This window comes from Sceloporus undulatus, chromosome 2, assembly GCF_019175285.1.
Source record: "Sceloporus undulatus isolate JIND9_A2432 ecotype Alabama chromosome 2, SceUnd_v1.1, whole genome shotgun sequence".
NCBI classification, from domain to species: Eukaryota; Metazoa; Chordata; class Lepidosauria; order Squamata; family Phrynosomatidae; genus Sceloporus; species Sceloporus undulatus.
Window position 1 is genome coordinate 227,554,803 of NC_056523.1, and position 22,129 is coordinate 227,576,931.

The 22,129-nt window shown below is 42.5% G+C and overlaps 1 protein-coding gene across 2 annotated transcripts in view; it reads left to right on the plus strand.

The window, feature by feature from the left end:
- RAB3D (RAB3D, member RAS oncogene family) overlaps window positions 1-22,129 on the plus strand; it is a 46,144-nt gene that overhangs the window by 4,221 nt on the left and 19,794 nt on the right. Inside the window, exon 1 of one of the 2 annotated variants that reach the window (XM_042448929.1) lies at window positions 21,125-21,143. The exons of the other annotated variant lie outside the window; for it this stretch is intronic. The gene's annotated coding sequence lies outside the window, so the exon portion shown is untranslated. Of the gene's footprint in view, window positions 1-21,124; window positions 21,144-22,129 lie in introns of those variants that run through there. 2 annotated transcript variants of the gene reach the window in all.

The following is a 22,129-nucleotide window of genomic DNA, read 5'->3' on the forward strand; positions in this document are numbered from 1 at the left end:
CTGAACAGGAAATCATTAAAGAAACAATGCTTAGTTGGGCAAAAGACATTGGCCACCCTGTTAATTTAGATTTATGGGAAAAAGCTTGGAAACATAATATTAGATACCATTGCAGCCTCAAAATTTAAAGGCCCATTGGTATATGTATTTAGATGGCATGTGATGCCGGTAAAATTAGCAAATATAACTGATACAGACAGGCCAAAATAAAGCTGCTAGTCTCTTGGAGGTATGCTATTTAAATGAGTGCATGGGTCCTAGAGTCCGGAAAGTAATGCCAAAGCCACACTCCAATCCTAAGCACTGGAGCGCAGCTTTGGCGCGCTTCCGGACTCTTAGGACCCATGCATCATTTAAACAGGATACCTCCAAAGGGACTGTGAAGCAGCTTTATTTTGGCCTGTCTGTTCAGGCCATAAAAACAAATATTGTTGGAAGTGCGGCACCACTGCAGGCTCTTATTTCCACCGCTGGTGGACCTGCACCACGAAAGCGAAAAAGTTTTCGAATGAGATAACAGATGAGACTAACTACATTATTTTAGGAATTAATCTGAAGAGAACCCCGGAGAGTTATTTTGCTGGGGATGTTTGAGGATAGTGAGTAAAAGTATGGTAAATTCTTGACATTATTATATGGTTTCTGTTGCTAGGGATCTTATACACACAACAATGGGAGAAATAAAAAGAAATCCCAGGGTAGAGATATCAGCTTATCTAAGATATTGTTGCAGAGGTATACAACTTTCTGGTATGATGAAAAATGTTTCCTGGAGACTGTGTCTGAAGAATGGGCAACGTGCTAGACTCTATTAAGAAGAAATGGAAAGATACATTATAGTAATTAAGACAGGATGGATTATTAGCTCCCCATGCTATGTTTTTCTCTTTTTATGATAAAATACTTTTATTATTAATGAGTTTGAGTATGTGCCTCTTTCACTTTCTATATTGATACTTCGATGCTTTTTCGGGAACGCACCTTGATATATTGAATAGAAAGTTGGGTAGAGTAATTCTTCTTTCGTCAGGAAACCAGAAGAGTATACGATTGGGAATATGTAAAGTTATTGTAGGTTTATTGACTAGAACGGAGGTTACTCATCAAATAACGACTAATAAGATATAAGAGAGTATTAGACTTCATAAAAGAAAAGGCGGTGGAAGTATGGTTGGAGAGGTATTAGTGTTGATGTAAACACATGGATGTCAATCAGTTTTAGTAATTGTGTGAAGGATGAAAGATGTAAGGTAGGATAGAAGACGTAGGGTATTAGATATATTGTGTAAAAATGTATTTTTAAAATTATGTATGGCCTTTGTTTTTTGTTGTTTTTAAAATTTTTTATATATATACATGTTATACATAAAGATTATTTAATAAAAAAAACAGCTGTATCTGGCATGCACCATTCAGAAAGCAAGGGGAGTTTAATACACCTTTGTTGTCATGTGCTGTCAGTTAGGTTTGATTTATGGCAACCTATTAAAGACTCCAGGAGCCTGGTCATCAGCTGCCCTGGTTCTGCAGGCTTAGGTCTGTGGCACCTTGGATTGAATTCCACTAGTCAATGTACACGTATCATCTAAAATCCACAAACCAATGATACCTTTATTAGGACAACTGAAATGCATATTATACACAGTGCAAGCTTTTGAAGCTCAATAGCTTCTTCTTTCTCAAGGAGAAAGAAAGACTATAGTCCTGCATTTGGTCAATGTAGTGATTGTGATCCTCAGTTCAGATGGGGTGGAAGGGTATTCATGAAGGTGGACCCTCCTCCTTCTGGCCATGTGGATACTTGAGGAGTTCATCCCACACTGTATTGGTCTTCCTCATTTCTTCTGCCTTCCACTTTTCCCAAGCTTTTCCCTGCCTTTCATCTTTCCCAGCAAGTCATTGTATTGGTGTCCGATATGATAGTATCAATTTAGTCTCTTTGGCCTGTTACCGACTGCAAAATAAAGCTGCTTCGGTTCTCTTTGGCAGGTATGCTATTTAACTGATGCTGGGTCCTAAGAGTCCGAGGGTTGTGCCAAGCCTCACTCCATTCTAAGCATTGGAGTGCATCTTGGTATAGCTGGATTTTAGGATGTATGCATCATTTAAACAACATACCTCCAAAGGACCTGAAGAGCTTTTATTTGGCAGTCTTTAACAGGCTTTTGGCTTATTAAGAGAGTTCAGGCTTGATTTGCTCTTGGGGACCATTGATGGTCTTTTTGGCACGTCCGGAATCCATATAACTCTTCTGCCGCACTCATTTCAAAGGAGCTAGTTTTCTTCCTGGCAGGCAACTTTTCACTGACTGGCTTTCAAAGCCTATGAATAGAATATCAGAAATACAATGGCATGGATGACCTGACTTGTGGTATTCAGTGATATATCTTTGCACTTGAGGGCCTACACGTTTAATTCCTTCATTGCTGGAAACTCCATTTATAAAAAACAAATTCCACATGTCGAGAGACCCGCTGTCAGTAACAAGGACCCACCAAACCTTCTCCCTCTTTTGCATGGGAGAGTATTCAGTAAACAAGTTTCAAATGATAGCCCAGATGGAGTATACCACTCCAGTGGGCAATCTGCCTAAAAATGCCCAGGACCATCTACTGCCAGCACATTCTGCCTGCTTGCCTTGCTCCCTTCCTTAAATTCAGGAGAAACTGGGGATCATACCTTGTTGAAAGCTCCCCGGACTGCTCACAAATGTGCAACAAATAAATAAACTTTCTATGTGGCATTAGATGGCAAGGCTGTTGCATGTCCCATTGTAAAGCAGTGCCATTTCTTTTTGTAATCTCTTCTATATTCCAGGTTTGGGCAACTTTGGTTCCTCCAAAAGTAGTGACGCAACCGCCCTCAGCCTTTCTATCAGCCGGGAGGACAGTTGGGAGTTGCAGTTCCAACATAGGTTGCCTCAACTTTGGCTAAAATGCAACAACACAGAGGACACTTTCTTCTCAGCATAGTCTGCAAAGAGAAGTTGATATCTCTGTACCACTGGCTCCCTGCTGAGTGGTATTACATTACCTCTCATGACTAATCATGTTTAATTATCTACTGCAGATGTGAGCAGTGCCTTAGGAGAACAAGCTTAAATCGATGGTTCCCAACCTGTGGGTCGGTACCCCTTGGGGGTCGAAGGACCCTTTCATGGGGATCACCTAAGCCATGGAAAACACCTATTAATTACAGTTATGAAAGTAGCAACGAAATAATATCATGGTTGGGGGTCATAAACCATAAGGAAGTGTATAAATGGGTCACGGCATTAGGAAGGTTGGGAACCACTGCTTTAAATGATCCATATTCATTGGTTGTGAGCAGGGATCCTGTTGTACTTGTTAACTTATCAGGATAGGTCTTGTAATTTGTTAACAGGAGAGCTTATAGGTTCCATTTCCATCCTCAGAAGCTGGCAAGAGGGCTTGAGGGTTTCCTTGAAGGGATAATCTTAAGGTCTCACATTCCATGGATGACCAGAGTTGGGTTCTTTTCCTGCTGCAAATTCTTGATTCTAGAATTAACTGGAAGCACAGCAAACTAGACTAAGGTCTTTGCCATCATATCCGGTCCAGAAGGAAAAGATGGATCTTTGTACTTTATCATGTTTTCCTGACCTTTACAAATGCTTTTCACAGTAGGAATAACTATGGAGATGATGCATAGGCTTTACGAGAAGCACTGAAGAAGGTTCTTACCTGCTACTATGTCCAGCCATTCCTTTCCAACTTCAAACTTGATGCTGATCTTACATAGATGTTTCATGATCTTACATAGGTCTCCAAAATAAGTTAGAGCAGAACAGTCTACACGTCTCCAATCTACATGCAAATTTTGGACCTCTGGTGTGGTATTAAACATAATTTGTTTGAAAGACTAATATGTATTTGTGCCCTTTGGCTCTATACAGAGAAGGCATCGTTTGGCTCTAGACTTAGCTTTGTTATTATTTGTGTATGTGTATATCTATTACATTAATTTTCTTCTCATGTTGATCTTTTGCTTCTTTCACAGTTTGAAATTATTACAGAAGAAATACATAAATTAAATTAACTGCTGTTTTTTAATGATGTGCCATTTTTCAAAACACAGTGTTCCCAAGTAGCTGGGAATACTGATTAAATGCTATTTAATATATAATTAAATGGCACTCTTATGGTTATTACTTTACTGTTCATGGTTGTCTCTAATCTAAAAATGAGATGCTGTGTATCCCTCATAGTGTATTTCTGCTACACTTTCAGGTTGCTGTTTGATTTCTGCTAGTAGAGAATTTTGCAGGGAGGCTTCCTCCAAAGGTTAGGATGTTGCTGCTTTTTCTCAAAAACACCAGACTTGATGGACCCTGGAAAAGTTTGCTAGTTGCTAGAGAATTTGGCATTTCTGTTTAGACCCCTTCCCTTAAAACCAGGATAACACTTCCAATATTTTGACTGTGTCTTGTTTTGAATTTCTTTGCCATGAGAGTGCACAGAAAAAAACAAACCCTTCTGAATGTAAACTACGGAAAAGAGATTCGACCTCAACATTAGGAGGCACTTCCTGACAGTAAGGGCTGTTTGACCAGTGGAACCAAACTCCCTCGGGTAGGTAGTGGAATCTCCTTCTTAGGGTCTTTAAACAGCGGCGTGGTGACCATCTGTCGGGGATGCTTTGATTGAGATTTCCGCATGGCAGGGGGGTTGGACTGGATGGCACTTGTGGGTCTTCCAAACTCTACGAATTCTATGATCAAGATGTATCTTCCCACCAGAGTCTGTTCTTAAAGTTCATTGCACTCAATCTGCTTCTGTGAATCTTGTTCACAACGAACACAAATTTGAAGAGCAAACAGGGTATATGTGTGTTATGCGAGAGAGAGACGTGAGTTATTACAAAGCCAAAGCCACTCGGACTTCTTCCTAACGTTTACCCTTGGATCCCAGAAGAGAATTCACTTAGTCACTAAAATATATATATATATTATTTTGAAGAAAATAACAACCAGACCTAAAAATATGAAATGAGCAAAACATTTGGCTTCCGCTTTCTCTCGTTGCGATAGATGACATTGAGTTGCATCAAAGCTGCCATTTTTGAACACTCTGTCTTCAGCATTCTTCACTAGGATGAGGGTAATATCCTTTAGGCTAGGTTTTTTCCCAAACTTTTATCCTCTAGGTGTTTTTAACTACAACTCCCAGAAAAGACCACGCCAGTTGGTCAACAATAAGGAATCATTCTGGGAGTTGAAGTCAAACACAGCTGTAGGGACCAAAGTTTGGAAAACCCTGCTACTTAGGTGAGGCTTTGTGGGTGTTGGGATCTTAAGTCTATGAATCCAGAAATCTTGCAGTTTGTTGAAATGCCTGAAGCAGAGCAGAATGGCAAATCACTACCTAAAGAGAGACAACATAAGGATAAGCTTGTGCCTTTCTGAGATTGCAGTGCATGGCTGGGTTCTCCACCTCCTGGCCAAACATTGCAGGTGTGTGGATTAATGAAGCCTGTACGAAGGTGTGTGATTGGTTGCCAACATTGCTAGGTGCGCTGGTTTGGTTTGCCCAACATCCTGGACATCTTGCTAGAGTCATCAGCAAGGGCATCGTTGATAGCTTTCCACAGCCACCACTCAGCAACTGCTTGGTAAAAAAGCTACCCTGGTCCGGAGGAGACAGGCACGAAATAGCGCTTGATGCTCATTTTCCAAATGCGGGTCAACATCCTGCTGTTTTTTTTCTGCCACAACCTGCTCCCACGGCAGGTTAAACACTAGGACAGTCTGCCCCAACGCTGCGCCGTCCATGGCTGCCTCATACTTTTTTGTCACCTCCTCACATGCTTGTGCACTGCGCCCAAACACACCACCTGCGCTCTACAGGTTATTGCCCACTTCATGCCCCGCTGCCATTCCATTGGCTCGCTGCCCCTTGTTGATCAACCACACCAGTTGAACATGCGGATGCTCCGGCAGGACAGTTTGCATCAGTGCATAGTGTGCCACGTGATCATTTACAGTTTTTTGTGGGTTTTAGGGCTATGGGCCCATGTTCTAGAAGAGTTTCATCCTGACGTTTCGCCAGCATCTGTGGCTGGCATCTTCCTCCACAGATGCTGGCGAAACGTCAGGAAGAAACTCTTCTAGAACATGGCCACATAGCCCGAAAAACCCACAAAAAACTATGGATGCCAGCCATGAAAGCCTTTGACGATACATTGACAAATCCCAAGCATGGAGGCCTCCTATACATGCCCGCTTCACCCCTTGCCCCTCTTTTAGACTGTCTGGTTTGTGTATGTTCTAATTACATCCATTGCATTATTTGCGATCATGTTTTTCCCTTGCTGCAGTCCCGTACTGGTGCCAGGCTGTTTGTAAGCTGGTGCGATGAAGCGTATTTTCCACCTTGAGTTGGAGTATCCCAGCTTCTTTTTGCTCCAGTTTTTAGCTCTGGAGCATGGCTTTGTTTCGCTTTCCACCCAGTTTCACCTTGTTTGTCATCTAAACATCCCGTCTTCAAAGTGGTTAGAAGCTTCTTCATTTGGCCAGTGCGGACTACCACCCGGAAGAGATTAGCCCACACTCTTTGATTCAAAGCATTGCATCACCTGTAAATACATTAAGCAGCCTGTCACTCTTAGGAGCACAGAGACTGGCAAGACCTACTTTATTGAACAACACATCATCTGGCAGTCTTATTTATGTGATCCAGTGCAGACATACAGGAAAGGGCCTTTAGAATGGTCATTCAGGGCGCTCCTCTGGTGCCTCTGGCCAATCTACAATTCCTAGGATTCCATAGAATGCAGCCATGGCAGTTAAAGGGGAAATGATAGTGGTGTAAGTGGGTAGTGTGAAAGACCTCTTTGTTTCCCCGTTTTATCACTTCCAGTATCAACTCACTCAACTGTCCTCCCCGCTCTTTTTTCTCTCCTTCCCATTTCTCTGCTGCCATCTCCATGCTTTTTCCCTCACCAAACAGTGGCAGTGGGGCTTGTTCCATCTTTCTGGCTGAAGCATTAGCTTCCATCTGCTTTGCTATCTTTATAAGAACATGTTTGGAGTCCAGATGGGGTTGAAAGCCAATTAAAAGAATAACGATAGCAACTGGTTGGGGGACAGTGATCCACTCTGAAGCCCTTCAGGATATCTGGTTATTAATATATTGAAATATATATGCCACTGTGGGTTGAACTATGCCTCTGGAGACCAGAGTTCGATTCCCAGCTCAACCATAAAACCATTGGGTGACCTTGGGCAAATAATATGCTTTCATCCTCAGAGGATGGCAAACCTCCTCTGAACAAATCTTGGCAAGAAAGCCCCATGATAGGTTCACTATAAGTCAGAAACAACTTGAAGACACGCAACAACAGCAATAGATTTAAATCATAGATTATTACCAGGTCATTTTGCATGTGGGAAAAGGAGGAATCCATGCATGCAACGCACGTGTTCATGTACACTACACTGTCTACCTTGAGTTAGCATTAACTAATGCCAAGGAAAGATCGCCAGAGCTTTTCTAGACTTGATCTCTTGCTTCCTACTGCTTGGTTTCGTTTTATTTAGATATGGTTGTTTTTCTTGGGAACTAGGAGGGATGGGGAGGGCTTGGTGCAACACGAGTCTTATTTCAAGTCAGGCCATCTCAAAGGAGGCTGGATTTGACACAGAATCTCTGTAATTTAGATTTTGTTGAGCCTTTTATAGTGTGGATTCACCCATCAGATTTTCTCCAACTCTAGTCAGAAGAGTGTGGTTTTCCAGATTGTTCTGGGTAAGAACTGGATCCTGTTAGCCCTTTTCCCAATCTTGTGCCTGCTAAGTGTCTCGAGGGGAAATGGCCAAGTTGTCCTTTCTGGCAGTACTCTGGCAATCTGATTTAATTGTTATTTGGCTGCTGTGCTTGTGGGTTTAGCATTTTCATTGGTTATGTTCAAGATTAGAGAAAGGAAAGCCAGTGAAGCTTTTTCCCAGATGGCCTTTTCTCTTGTGTAATAAGTGTCTCCTTCAAAGGAGTATGAGATTATATAGTTTTTTGTGGGTTTTTCGGGCTATGTGGGCATGTTCTAGAAGAGTTTCTTCCAGGAGAAGGGAATGACAAACCTTCTCTGAACAAATCTTGCCAAGAAAACCCCATGATAGGGTTGCCTTGGGATCACCCTAATGACTTGAAGACACACAACAAGTGTGACCAGTGGTGATTTGTGGTTTGGTTCTGAGGATGCAGCACACGAGAGGACCAGCCACTCATTCTGGGATTGACATTTCTGAGGAAGCCCTGCTTAATCTTCTCCTCTCTCTGCTTCTCTCCTTCATTTCATTGCTGCTGTATGTCAGGAGTTGGACTGTGGTGTCCAGAGGGCTGCAAACAGTCATATTTCTTCAGACCTTCTTTCCCCTTAGATGCTCATAGCAGGAGCAGGGCATTTCCAGCTTAAACATGTTGAGGAACAGCCAAGAGTCAGCTGAGCCTGTTGTTTAATCAACATTGGGCAATGCCTTTAAAATGATGAAGGAATGCAGCTCCCATCAGCTCTGTGCAACACTCCATCAGCATTTGAGGGCCTATGCAGTCCATAAACCTGGTTTACATGGGGAAGACCCTCAGTTCCATGCCAGCATCTTTGGTGTCAAAGCTTAAAAAGTGCAGCCAAGAGCCCATGGCAGCTGCAACCAATAGTTACCTGGCTGGGACAGTTGTCTGCAGAATCTTTTTATCTTGATTTTACCTAATCTTGGAGGCGTTCACATATTGGAAATCATACAGATATTTGCATCATTGCATAATTTAATCTGATGGAGTTCTTTAGGATTTCCAGCCTTCAGGGAACTGTCTGTAAGCTTCTAGGAGACACTTTGCATGGTGAGAAATGGCACCAGAAGAACTTGAAACTTGCTTTTCTTGTTTATTCATGTATTGATACAACAGAAGATGGGAGATGAACAATGAAATCCTGCATCAAATTCTGCTTTGTCTTGTGCTGCATGGAATGGGTTCTTGTTGAAATCTCTGGGTTTTTTCTTTACGATCAACCCCAACAAGGTATACTACCTGTTCTGATCACAAGGACACTTCGGTCTGGTGGCTTTAGAATTGGACATTCTTTGTCCTGAAACTTGGGCGTTGTTTCTGATTTGTTTTTATCATGTACTTTAGTATTTTTGTAATATCTGTTATAATAAATTTTATCAAGCTTGTTTGCAACCTATACCTCTGGATGTTTAAAGATGATCAGTAGTTCTCTCATAGCAAAAACCAGCAAGAGTCAAGTCATGCTGTAGCACGTTGTTGTTGTGTGCCCTCAAGTCATTTCCAACTTACGGCAACCCTAAGGCCACTATATCAGTGGGTTTTCTTGGCAAGATTTGTTCAGAGGATGTTTGCCTTTGCCTTCCTCTGAGACTGAGAGAATATGACTTGCTCAGGGTCGTTCGTCGGGTTTCTGTGGCCAAGCAGGGAACTGAATCCTGATCTCCAGAGTTGTAGTGTGAGGGAGTGAACAGGCCTGCTCAGGGCTAGCCTGAACATAGAGAGCCCTCCCTCCATGATAAGTGTCATCCTTCGGCCTGTGAGGGGAGTGAACAGGCAGGCCCAACTCCATCAGGGCTAGCCTGAAGAGTGTCATTCTTCGGCCTGTGAGGGAGTAAACAGGCAGGCCGAGCTCCACCAGGGCTAGCCTGAAGAAGAAGAGCCTTCCCTCCAGTCCATCTGCCTTGGTCCAGGCCTCAGAGGAAGAGAATAACCACTGGACCTCATCCCCTTTCCTACCACCATTCCCTTCTCCTTTTGTATTGTGTCTTTTAGATTGTAAGCCTGAGGGCAGGGGACCATCTAATTAAAAATAATAATTGTAAGCCGCTCTGATAGCTTTTAGGGCTGAAGGGCGGAGTATAAATGTCATAAATAAATAAATAAATAAATAAATAGTTCAACCCTTTTCTTGACAAGATTTGTTCAGATGGGGGTTGCCATTGCCTTCCTCTGAGGCTGAGACAGTGATGATACTGTATGCCAGTAAATTGCTTATAGTGCAGAATCTCCCCCCCCCCTTTATAATAACCAAAGCCTATTTGGAGACATAAGGAGTATCTTAGGCATCGCAACAGGTGTATATGGCTATCATTAACACATATTAGAACATGGAAGAGAAATTGGGCATATATTTGCACCAGTGCAGATCATGCATATGCCAATTTTTTTAAAAAGGATAAACTGACTTTTCTTGAAAATGTACAGGTTGCATACCGTAGAGATCTGCAGCCCCTCTGGCTCTCTCCCTGGGATGTGTGGGAAGCAATGAAGCAGCAAGATTATAACAAAGCTGAGCTGTGCTTTGTTGCTGCCAAGAAAAGACAGTTCTGGATTTGGCTGCAGTGTGGCCAATTGAATCAATTCCCATTCCACCCTGCAGCATTTTTGCAGGTGGTGGCTTTGAAGTGAATGTACATGAGATCATTGATTGTGGGGTGGTAATGTTTTAATGCAATTAAACCATCCATGTGTTTCGCATGCACAAGTCTTTCTGGGATGCACCATATTAAGAGAAAACTACAGCCACCCCTCTGTTTTTGTGGGGGTTCTATTTCAGACACCCCCCCCCCCCGAGAAACCCAAAACTGCCAATATTCAAGCCCTATTGGCTTGAATAGCAGTGCGTGCCTGTGGGCACCTGAAGATACATGCCACAGGCGCGCACCCCATTTTGTCCCCCTCCATTTGCTGCTCTTGCATAAGCAAGGGACGTGGATCCCAAGGCTGTGAAAACAGAGGGCAACTCTATATTCCACATGTCTTACATTCCAAACTTCTGTCAAGGAGAAACTTCAAAATGTCCTCCATTTTGACCATGACTAAGAAGCATGAATTTACATTTATATGGGTGTTATGAGCTTTTATTTGATCATGTCCGCTATTTTTCTTGAATGTCCTTTGTTTTGTGGTGCCTTGTCCCTCTTTGTGGTTAGGACACCTAGTCAATCTACACCAGGGGTACATTCAGAGCAGAGTAAAAGGGACATGCTTGTCCCCACTAGTATGTTTGGAGAGTTTGGGATAATACAGTTTATTGGATGGGCCTGAGCATATTCTAGTGATTGCACAAGCAGAGGAAAGCAGAGCTGTATGAGTGAAGTGGTTCAGATAGTTCAGGTTTGCTGGTTAAGAAATTATTTGTGGAAAAGTTAAGAGCCCTGGTGGGGCAGTGGTTAAATGCCTGTACTGCAGCCACTTACTCACAAACTACAAGGTTGTGAGTTTGATACCAGCCAGGGGCTTGGGGTCCACTCAGCTTGGCATCCTTCCATAGGTCGCTAAAATGAGTACTCGGCTTGTTGAGAGGCGATTAGCTTACATATTGTAAACTGCTTAGGAAGTGCTTAAGTGCACTGATAAGTGGTAAAGAAATGTACTTGCTATTGCTAAAGTTTGTTCCAACTAGTTTGGTCTACATTCATAACCTCTCTCACCAGCTGTACATACAGAAAGCCTGCTGGAGATCTGTCCTTTTCTTCTCAAATGCCTGCCAACAAACATTAATGTGAATATGGATTCCAGACTATTTTGTGATGACACAGATCAATCCTCTCCTTTATTAAAGTGTATCCGCTGGGGTTTGGTTCCAGGAACCCTCTGTGGATACCAAAATCCATGGATATTCAAGTCCCATTAAATACAGTGGCATAATATCATAGAATCATAGAGTTGGAAGAGACCACAAGGGCCATCCAGTCCAACCCCATTCTGCCATGCAGGAAATCCAAATCAAAACATCCCCGACAGATGGCCATCCAGCCTCTGCTTAAAGACCTCCAAGGAGGGAGACTCCACTACACTCCAAGGGAGTTTGTTCCACTGTCGAACAGCCCTTACTGTCAAGAAGTTCCTCCTAATGTTGAGGTGGAATCTCTTTTCCTGCAGCTTGCTCCGGGTCCTGTTCTCTGGAGCAGCAGAAAACAATCTTGCTCCCTCCTCAATATGACATCTCTTCAAGTATTTAAACAGGGCTATCATATCACCCCATAACCTTCTCTTCTCCAGGCTAAACATCCCCAGCTCCCTTAGTCGTTCCTCATAGGGCATGACTTCCAGACCCTTCACCATTTTGGTCACCCTCCTTTGGGCACGCTCCAGTTTCTCAACATCCTTTTAAAATTGTGATGCCCAGAACTGGACACAATATTCCAGATGGGGCCTGACCAGAGCAGAATATAGTGGCACTATTATTTCTCTTGATCTAGACACTATACTTCAATTGATGCAGCCTAAAATCGCATTGGCCTTGTTAGCTGCTGCATCACACTGTTGACTCATGTTCAACTTATGGTCTACTTAGACTCCTAGATCCCTTTCACACATAGTCTCGTTCAGCCAGGTGTCACCCATCCTATACCTGTGCCTTTCATTTTTCCGCCCTAAGTGCAGTACCTTACATTTCTCTGTGTTGAAATTCATTTTGTTAGCTTCGGCCCAGCTTTCTAATCTATTAAGGTCATTCTGAATTTTGATCCTGTCCTCTGGGGTATTAGCTATTCCTCCTAATTTGGTGTCATCTGCAAATTTGATAAGTATACCCCCAATTCTGTCATCCAGGTCATTGATAAAGATGTTGAATAACACTGGGCCCAGGACAGAGCCCTGTGGGACCCCACTGGTCACTTCTCTCCAGGATGAAAAGGAGCCATTGTTGAGCACCCTTTGGGTTCGGCCAATCAACCAATTACTAATCCATGTAACAGTTACACTGTCTAGCCCATGTTTCACCAGCTTGTTTGCAAGAATATCATGGGGAACCCTGTCAAAAGCCTTACTGAAATCTACATATACTATATCCACAGCATTCCCTTCATCTAACAAGCTGGTAATTTGATCAAAAAAAGAGATTACATTTGTCTGGCATGACTTGTTTCTCTGAAACCCATGTTGACTTTTTGTGATTATGGCATTGGCTTCTAGATGTTCACAGACTCTCTGTTTAATGATCTGCTCCAGAATCTTTCCTGGTATTGATGTCAGACTAACTGGACGATAATTGTTGGGATCTTCTTTTCCCCCCTTTTTAAAGATGGGGACAACATTTGCCCTCCTCCAGTCTGCTGGGACTTCTCCTGTTCTCCAGGGATTCTCAAAGAGTATTGCCGATGGCTCCAATATTAGATTTGCCAGTTCTTCCTCATCCAGGGTCACACAGTGTGTGTGTGTGTGTGTGTGTGTGTGTGTGTGTGTGTGTGTGTGTATACACACACATACACACACACATACCCACTCTCTTCCAAATTAGCATTCTCTGAAGATGCGAGCCACAGATGCTGGCAAAATGTCAGGAATAAACTCTTCTAGAACATGGCCACATAATCTTTAAGCTTGGTTTCTCTGGGATGCTCAGGATTCCTGCTGGATCTTCCAGCTGGAGATCTGATTGGAATGGACTACCTGTCCTGTTTAATGGTGGCAAGTGCCCAGGTGAGGACATCTGTAGTCCAGTGGGTCCAGGGTCATACATAGAAAGTCAGCAAAAGCAGGGATGTGGTGAAGGCAGTCCATGGCCTAACTGAAATGCAGTATAGAGCATGGTATTCTGGAAATTACAGAAGGAATAAACTAAGGTAAATGCTGATATTCAGAGTTTCACAGAGTGAGAAATGCCAGGTAATGGAGTATTGGAACTATTATTAGCAACATAGGAATGGCCTTTGTTGTGCCAACTGATGGCTTGTTGGAAATCACCATAGCTGGCCAAATTAGCAGCACATTTCCTGTTTCTATGAAATTGGCATTTCAATCTTTGTGATTTACCAGAAACGTGTATGTCAGTCTGGGCTCCATTTCTGCCACTCCCAGGGTAGGACTAACAGTCTCCTCTGGCTCCAACTGGAGCATATTATCTTGGCTCTCCACTTCCTCATCTGAGGAAGCCTCCTCCAGGTAACTCATATTAAGGAAGTATGTATCCACCCATAGTTTCTCTACCAGTGCTGTTCTATTTAGAAAGTGGGAAGAGGCATGGTAGAGAAACCAGACTTGTGATCCAACTAGATCTCTGGAGTCTTGGGAAGACATCTGTGATGGATCCCCTTTCCAGGCTGGCCGTACAGTTCCAAGCCAAGGCTTCTGTCACTCACCTTGCCGCTTTTAATCCCTTCCTGGGTTGGGTACTTGGGTACAGTATTAACTGGGATTTAGTTCCAGGACCCCCTATGGATACCAAAATCTGTGGGTGTTCCTTTCCCAATATATGGTGACGCTTATATAAAATGGCAAAATCAAGGTTTGCTTTTTGGTATTCATATATTTTTTGAATATTTTAAAACCATGGATAATTGAATCCATGGATAAAGAATCTGTGGATATGGAGGGCTGACTGTAAATGGAAGTTTATTAAGACACATTTAGAAAACGTTTTAAACCCTAAATTACGCAATCATTCGCAGCTTCCCAAAACCATAGTCAGTCTTTTTCTCCAGATGATTGTCCTGCCTCTATTACAATCCTTTCCCTATCCCTAAGGCCCAATATAGACGGGCCCTTTGTGGCGTGGTGGCAGCAATACTAGGGTTAGGGACCACGTGGCAACTGCATGGTCCCTAACCCTAGTATGGAGTGGCGGCGTAACAATGGCGGTGTCCTGTGTACATAGGCGGAGCCATTGTGATGTAAGCACCGTGCAGCATTTGCACAGCTCCACACGGTGCTTATGTCATGAGTTCGTTTTTCCGGGTTCTTTTTACTCCGGAGGGAAGCTGTGTGGTTTGGCGGCTACGGCTTCCCTCCAGAGGGAATCAGGCTGCCAACAGGCCACCCCTTTGAGGTGGTCTGCACCACACCTAAGTCATCATTTCCCCACCTGCCTTCTGTCAGAGACAAACCTCATTCAGTATCCCCCTCTCTTGGTTCCTTCTACAGCATCTCCTGAGCTGTGATCTTCTGGATCCAACTGGGCTTGCCCTGTTTTTCCCTTCACAAGGTCTTTGCTGGCTGTTTTTAACTGTAGATGCCAAAGATATGCTCTTGCATAAAAAACATGTGCAAGGATTATTGCGCTATGTCTGGAGGTAATTTAGTAGGATACCAGTATGTGCCTTGTTTGTTGTTGTTGTGTGCCTTGAAGTCACTGTGGCAATTCTAAGGTGAACCTAGCATGGCATTTTCTTGCCAAAATCTGTCCACAGGAGGTTTGCCATTGCCTTTCCCCTGAGGCTGAGAACTTGTGATTTGCCCAAGGGTTTCAGGGCCAAGCTGGGAATCGAACCCTGGTCTCCAGAGTCATAGTCCAATGCTCAAACCCCTACACCATACTGGTTCTTTTGAAAATCATTGTCAGCCAATGAAAATGTGAACTGATTAACTGTCTTTCTCTTTGGCTGGTTATTTACACCGCACTTAGAATAAGACATTTATTTAACATAAAACAGTTCCAAATGAAATCTTGTTGTGGGTGGGAGGATCAAGTGTAGTGACAGAGAGAAAGAGATGACTTGATGGAGAATTCTGCAATGGAATTTCCCCATGATCCATGGTATCAAATGCATTGGGTCACCATAAGCCCACAGGCAATTTGTAGGGACATACACACACATACTAGGATTGATTCTGTTCAGCAATGCAGAAATCAGTAGGACTGGTTTGTCACTGGGCTTGAGTAACTGGAAAGGTGGGTTCTCCGAAAGGGCTCTTTGCCACAGAGAGCCAAACCAGCCAGGCTGGTTGGGTTACAGTCTTTGCTATGGGTAGTCTGTCAAGAAGGGAAGGGCCAAGTGCCTGTCTGACTCATGCATGTACTGTACGTACATCATTAAAATTCAATGAAAGTTGGCCAACTCAAAATATGTTTTGTAAATTAAATCAGCCTTATAAATAATCCACTCAGTTACGAGCCTACTTTTTTTTTACTAGCTTGTTATACGTTGGCAAAGAAAAGATGGGGAAATCCTGTCTTCTTCTAACACCCTCCGGCAATTACTATAATCTGCCAGCCTCCTTGGCTTCAGTAATGGGGATAGACAGGGACAGGGCCACAACACCCTGTCCCTCCTTTGCCAAACTGTTTACTCATGGAGTAAGAAACCGCATGGAGTTTCTACTCACCTGTGTCTACTGCGTGAGTGTTTTATTGTCTTTTGCTAAATGGGCCAGGTGGCATACACTACAGCAGCATCATAAGACCATACAAATACAAGTAGAAAAGAACCTTAATAGAAAGTACTTGCAAAAATACAGGATTTTCCACCTTTTTTTCTCTTGATTGTCAGAATGGAATAGTCTCCTGTCTTTACACAGAGTGTCTAGAGTGGTTTCCACTGACTCCTAGCAATCTGCGCAAAATTACAACAGACCCATTTCCCCTGTATTGGCCACTGCTTCACTGGTGCTTCTTAGAATACTCACCATGCATTTGTTTTGCAACTAGTTTCCCAAGTCTAACATCAATCAATGTAAACTGAAGAGAAGGGAACAAAGAAGAGCTTGTACCTTCTCCCTATAATCTTCCCAAATTGGCCTTGTGCATTCTGTAAGAACCACTATGTAAAGCTCAAACCAAACCAGTAGAGTTGATAAACTCCATACATGTAATTGGAATTAAAATTCAGAGATTGTTACTCTGGAGGTTATATAAAACTGTCCTCTGGTTTGTTTATATAAAATACATTGGCACCAATGATTTCCTTAACAGTTAATACTTCAAGGTTTTGCTAAATATATCTCTGTGCTAAAGGCCTGTTTATGGGCTTTCCTGGTGAAAACCAAGTTGAAGTCAGGACTATGGAGCTGAATGATGGCTTGCTTTTCGGTAGGTTTTTATTCTGTTTTATAGGAAAAAACAAATGAGCTGCCACCTGGGACATAGTTGATAGAGATGGAGAGGAACCTGCCCCTCACACCACAAACTGGGATCACCAAGAGTAGGGTTAGTTCTCACTCCATAGATATCCTTGCACATACATCTGTTTACTTTCTCTTCCGTAACTGAATGGTTTCCTTGGGCAGATTTTGTAGTCAATGACCATGTTGCCCTATTGTCTGTGGCCCTAGTGGTTGAGCTGCCTGATGACGGACAACCTGTCCACTGCTCTGCTTAGTTCTTGCACATTCATGCCCGTGACCTGTCTAATTGAGTCCATCAATCTTCCTCTCTTCTGCCCTCTATTTTTCCAAGCATTATTGTCTTTTCTAATGACTCCTGCCTTCTCGTGATGTGGCCAAACTGTGACAGCCTCAATTTGGTCATCTTGGCTTCCAGGGAAAGTTCAAGCTTGATCTGTTCAAGGACCCATTTTTGGCTGCCCACAGTATCCTCAGCACTCTTCTCCAGGACCAGATCTCAAATACCCTTGTCCCTCCATATTCGCAAGGGTTAGGGGCACAAGACCCCCGTGAATATGGAAAAACCGCAAATAACAAAAACACCATGTTTTTACCTGAGTGGACAGTTCTCTAGGAATCTCTAGTTCCTGCAGTGCAACTCTGTTTAGCCTGGAGAAGAGAAGGTTAAGAGGTGATATGATAGCCCTGTTTAAATATTTGAAGGGATGTCATGTTGAGGGGGGAGCAAGCTTGTTTTCTGCTGCTCCAGCGACTAGAACGCGGAACAGTGGATGCAAACTACAGGAAAAGAGATTCCACCTCAACATTAGGAGGAACTTCCTGACTGTAAGGGCTGTTCGACAGTGGAACAAACTCCCTCGGAGTGTAGTGGAGTCTCCTTCCTTAGAGGTCTTCAAAGAGAGGCTAGATGGCCATCTGCCGGGGATGCTTCAATTGTGATTTCCTGCATGGCAGGGGGTTGGACTGGATGGCCCTTGCGGTGTCTTCCAACTCTACGATTCTATGATTCTGTGATTCTATAGTCAATGTCCAACAGACACTGACCATAGTAGTGCACTGGAGGAGCTACAAATGCCTAGTAGAGTATTCTATCTAGGAATCTCTAGTTCTTTCAGTGAAACATTTACTTAAAGTTGACCACAGAGTTGCACTGGAAGACCTAGATATTCCTAGAGAGAACATATTAATCAAATCTGTGAATAATCAAATGTGCAAATATCAAAGCTGCAAATATGGAGGGATGAGTGTACATTGATTTTCTTATTATCTGCTTTCTTCACTTTACGGCTCTCACTTCCATACATGGTGATGGGGATTACAATGGATTGGACAATTCTAACTTTAGAGGTCAGTTGTATATCTTTGCTCTTTAGGATCTTGTCTAGTTCTTTCATAGCTGCCCTTCCCATTCCACTTCTTCTTATTTCTTGACTGTAGTTTCCATTCTGATCAGTGATTGATCCAAGGTACAGGAACTCTTTTACTGTTTCATTTTCCTCATTGTCTAGGTCAGTGGTTCCCAATCTGAGGGTCGCGACCCCATTAGGGGTCGAATGACCCTTTCACAGAGGTCGCCTAAGACCATCGGAAAACACATATTTGCACATAGCAACGAAAATCATTTTATGGTTGGGTGTCATCACAACATAAAGACCTGTATTAAAGGGTCGCAGCATTAGGAAGGTTGAGAACCATTGGTCTAGGTTGAATTTATGTAGATCCTCCATGGTCATTATTTTTATTTTCTTTATGTTCAGAAGTAAGCCTGCCTTTGCCCTTTCTTCCTTGACCTTCCTTAGTTGTTGTTCCAAGCCTGTGATGTTTTCTGCTAGTAGTATAGTGTGATCTTAGATTGCTGATATTCCTTCCTCCTGTCTTCACTCTTCCTTCTTCTGTGTCCAAGCCTGCTCTTCATATGATATTTTCTTCATACAAGTTGAACAAGTAGGATGATAGAAATGCAGCCTTGCCTGACCCCTTTGCTAATTGGGATCCATTCTGTTTTCTCCATATTCTATTCAAATGGTAGCCTTTTGTGCTAAGTGCAGATTTCTCATCAGGATGATCAGATGTAGTCTTCCATAGCCTTTCATGATCTGTGTAGTCAAATGCTTTGCTATAGTCTATAAAGCATATACTGTGCTAATTTTTTCCTGGAAATCCTTGATATGTTCCATTAGCCATCATATGTTTGCAGCGTGGTCCCTAGTGCCTCTTCCTTTCTGAACCTTGTTTGCAGTTCAGGAATTTTTCTTTCCCTGTATGGTTGGAGTCTATGTTGTAAAATATTGAGCTTAATTTTGCTTGCATGGGAAATTAATGCTATGGTTCTGTAGTTGCTGCAGTCTTTTCTGTCTTCTTTTTTGTGGGTGGGGATGTATATTGATCCTTTCCAGACTGTTGACTATCATTTTGTTTTCTATATTTGTTCATATATATTGGTTAACAAGCAATTCAGTTGGAATGTCATCTGTTCCTGGTGATCTATTTTTACTGATTTCTCTTGTTGCAGCCAATTTCTCTTGTTGTGTATCATTTATTTTTTTATCTCCTTTATATAAGTCCTGTGTAGCTAAAGTCAGCAACTGAATTCGATGAAGCAAAGTTTCCTGCCTAAGAAAAATGTAATCACTGGTGTTGTAGCAATTAATTTCCCTTTTGTAAATATTTCTTTAGTGGTTCTTCAACTGGGTTGTCTTCATCCTGTGCCCTAAGAGTCATGCTGGGGTGGGACCTCTCCTAGGTGGATTTTCAAAATCAAACAGAATTATTTGCTAACTAGGATGTGTCCAGAAAGGTCATGTAGATCCCTTGGCACCCATTCCCTTTCACAAAAGAAGAGACAGTAGTGACTGCTTTTGACAGTTTTCTCAGCTTCAAGAACATACCTGGGGAGGGAACATGGATGTAGTTGGGAATGGAAGCGTTGCCAGAAAGAGCAGGTAGCTGTGACGCCTCCTGCCTTTTTTTCCTCCAGACACCCTGAACTGTTTTTGTACGGAAGAGGAAGAGAGGCTGCTTTTGACACCACCAGCTGTTGCAATGGGCTTGCTCATCTTCATAAGCATGTACACACAAGCTTCAGAGGAAATGTGTGCTTCTTTGTATATGTCTAGGGATATAAGAATAGGAAGATGTAGTCATGTATCTCCAAGATGAAGGACTGGTTGCAATAAAACAGTATCTTTACTAGACCCAAAATTTGCAATGCACTGTACAAGCTTTTCTTACACAGCCCAGCTGGATGTTTAAGAGGAAAAAGGTTAAAGAAAAACAAAGGTGTCCTGAATAAAGACATGGTGCTCAGTTATTGATTGCAGATTTGTTTCAGTCTTATTGTGGTACAGAATGAGCGTCCCTAATCCGAAATGCTTGTATAAGAAGTGTCTTTGATTTCAGATTTTGGAATATTTGCATATACATAATGAGATATCTTGGAGATGGGACCCAACTCTAAACATGACATTCATTTCTGTTTCATAGACACCTTATACACATAGCCTGAAGGTCCTATTTTTTAATAATTTTGTGCATGAAATAAAGTTTGTGTACATTGAACCACACACTGTCTGTCACTATCTCAGCCGTCCATGTGGGCCAGGTTTGATTTTGGAGTGTTTTAGATTTTGGGATTCTGGATAAGAGACTTAATCTGTAATAGAAGAGGAAATTGTTACATTACAGATTAACAGCACAGTCTTGAGCATGTTTCTGCAGTGGGACCTATCTCCAGGTCTACTGGAATGACTCCTGAATGAGAAGTAGAATGATTCACGTTAGATACGGGTGTACTGGGATGAAACAATAATGGAGAAGATCCCTTTGTAAATAAAAAGAACTATGAATTGAGTCTTTGATACTCTCACTACTGCTTGGAAAACAGGAAATAAAAATAGAGAAAGACAGAGATATTTTTTTAAAAAGCTCATGCATTCAGTTTGTAAAAGTTGAATTAAGTGGTGCAGCCTAGTGGTTGGGGAGCTAGAATTAGTGCTTTCTGTGGGAAAATCCCTCTTGATGAATAGTTAATCTAGTTTCTGACAGCTATCTGCCCTCTTATAAGATTATATTTGCTTCGCTGTAAAGTAGATCAAATATGAATATGTTAAAGTGTGAACTATTTGAAGCAACAGAAATATGTTTTAATTTTGTTATGTTAGCATACAAAAGTTTTTCTAGTTTTCTTTCTAGGAAAACCAGATGTTTTTGACTAGAATGAGTATCTCCATGCTCTGACACAGAAGTAGAAATCATGTGGCTCTCCAGATGTTTTTGGACTGTAACTCTCATCAACCCTTGGCAGCATAGCCAACAGCAAAGAATGCTACAAAGGTTTGAGACTTGGAGATCCTCCACCGCGCATAGCAATCTATCTTTAATATATTGGGGGATGTTGGCTTGGCTTGTGAGATGGGGGTAACCTTAGGACCAGAAGTACCACTTTATACCAGTACTAGCTGTTAAGACTACAGGCATGGGTGAACTAAAAGGACTTTTATTTGGAAGAAATATGAAAGAACATTCACACAAGAGTAACTCATTCTAATGTCCAGCATACAGAGCTAACTGAAATGGAAAGCTGAAAAGGAATGGCGGGGTTTGAGGGTTGGATCAAGGGATTATAGCTACCTATCCTGAAGAAGGACCCACAGAAAACAGGAACAACTCAAACCATGAGGTTTGAGAGCACCACTCTCAGAACAATAACAGAAATAGATGGAGTGCAGAGCACAAAAAGAGCAGAATAGTGGCTCAGACCAAAGCCTGAAGATAACAGCCACTGGACAAAGTAAGCGTGTGTGTTCCATGGTTGCCTTAACTGATGACCTTCGTCTAAGCATTGACAGAGGACCCTGCTGGTGCTATTAGACCTCTCAGCAGCATTTGACACAATAGACCACAACATTCTCTTGGAACGCCTGAGAGAGTTAGGAATTGGAGGCACGGCTTTGCAGTGGTTCTGTTCCTTCCTCTCAGGTAGATTCCAGAGGGTGATGCTCGGGGACAGTTGCTCTTCAAAAACAGAGCTTAATTGTGGTGTCCCGCAGGGCGCCATCCTGTCCCCGATGTTATTCAACATCTATATGAAACCTCAACAAGGAATGATAACACAATCTGATACACAGCAATCAGGATCGTAGGCACAAGGTATAATTGGAGGCACTGGGTGTGGACACACTCCCTTGCCCGAACTAATGGCTAATAGCTGGACTAGGTTGCTCCATTAGGTGCTATTTTATTGCCAGCAGTCTCATTTTCTACTGTTCCCAGGCAGGTTACAGTTGATGTTATTCCACATCAACCACTTTAAATGCTTG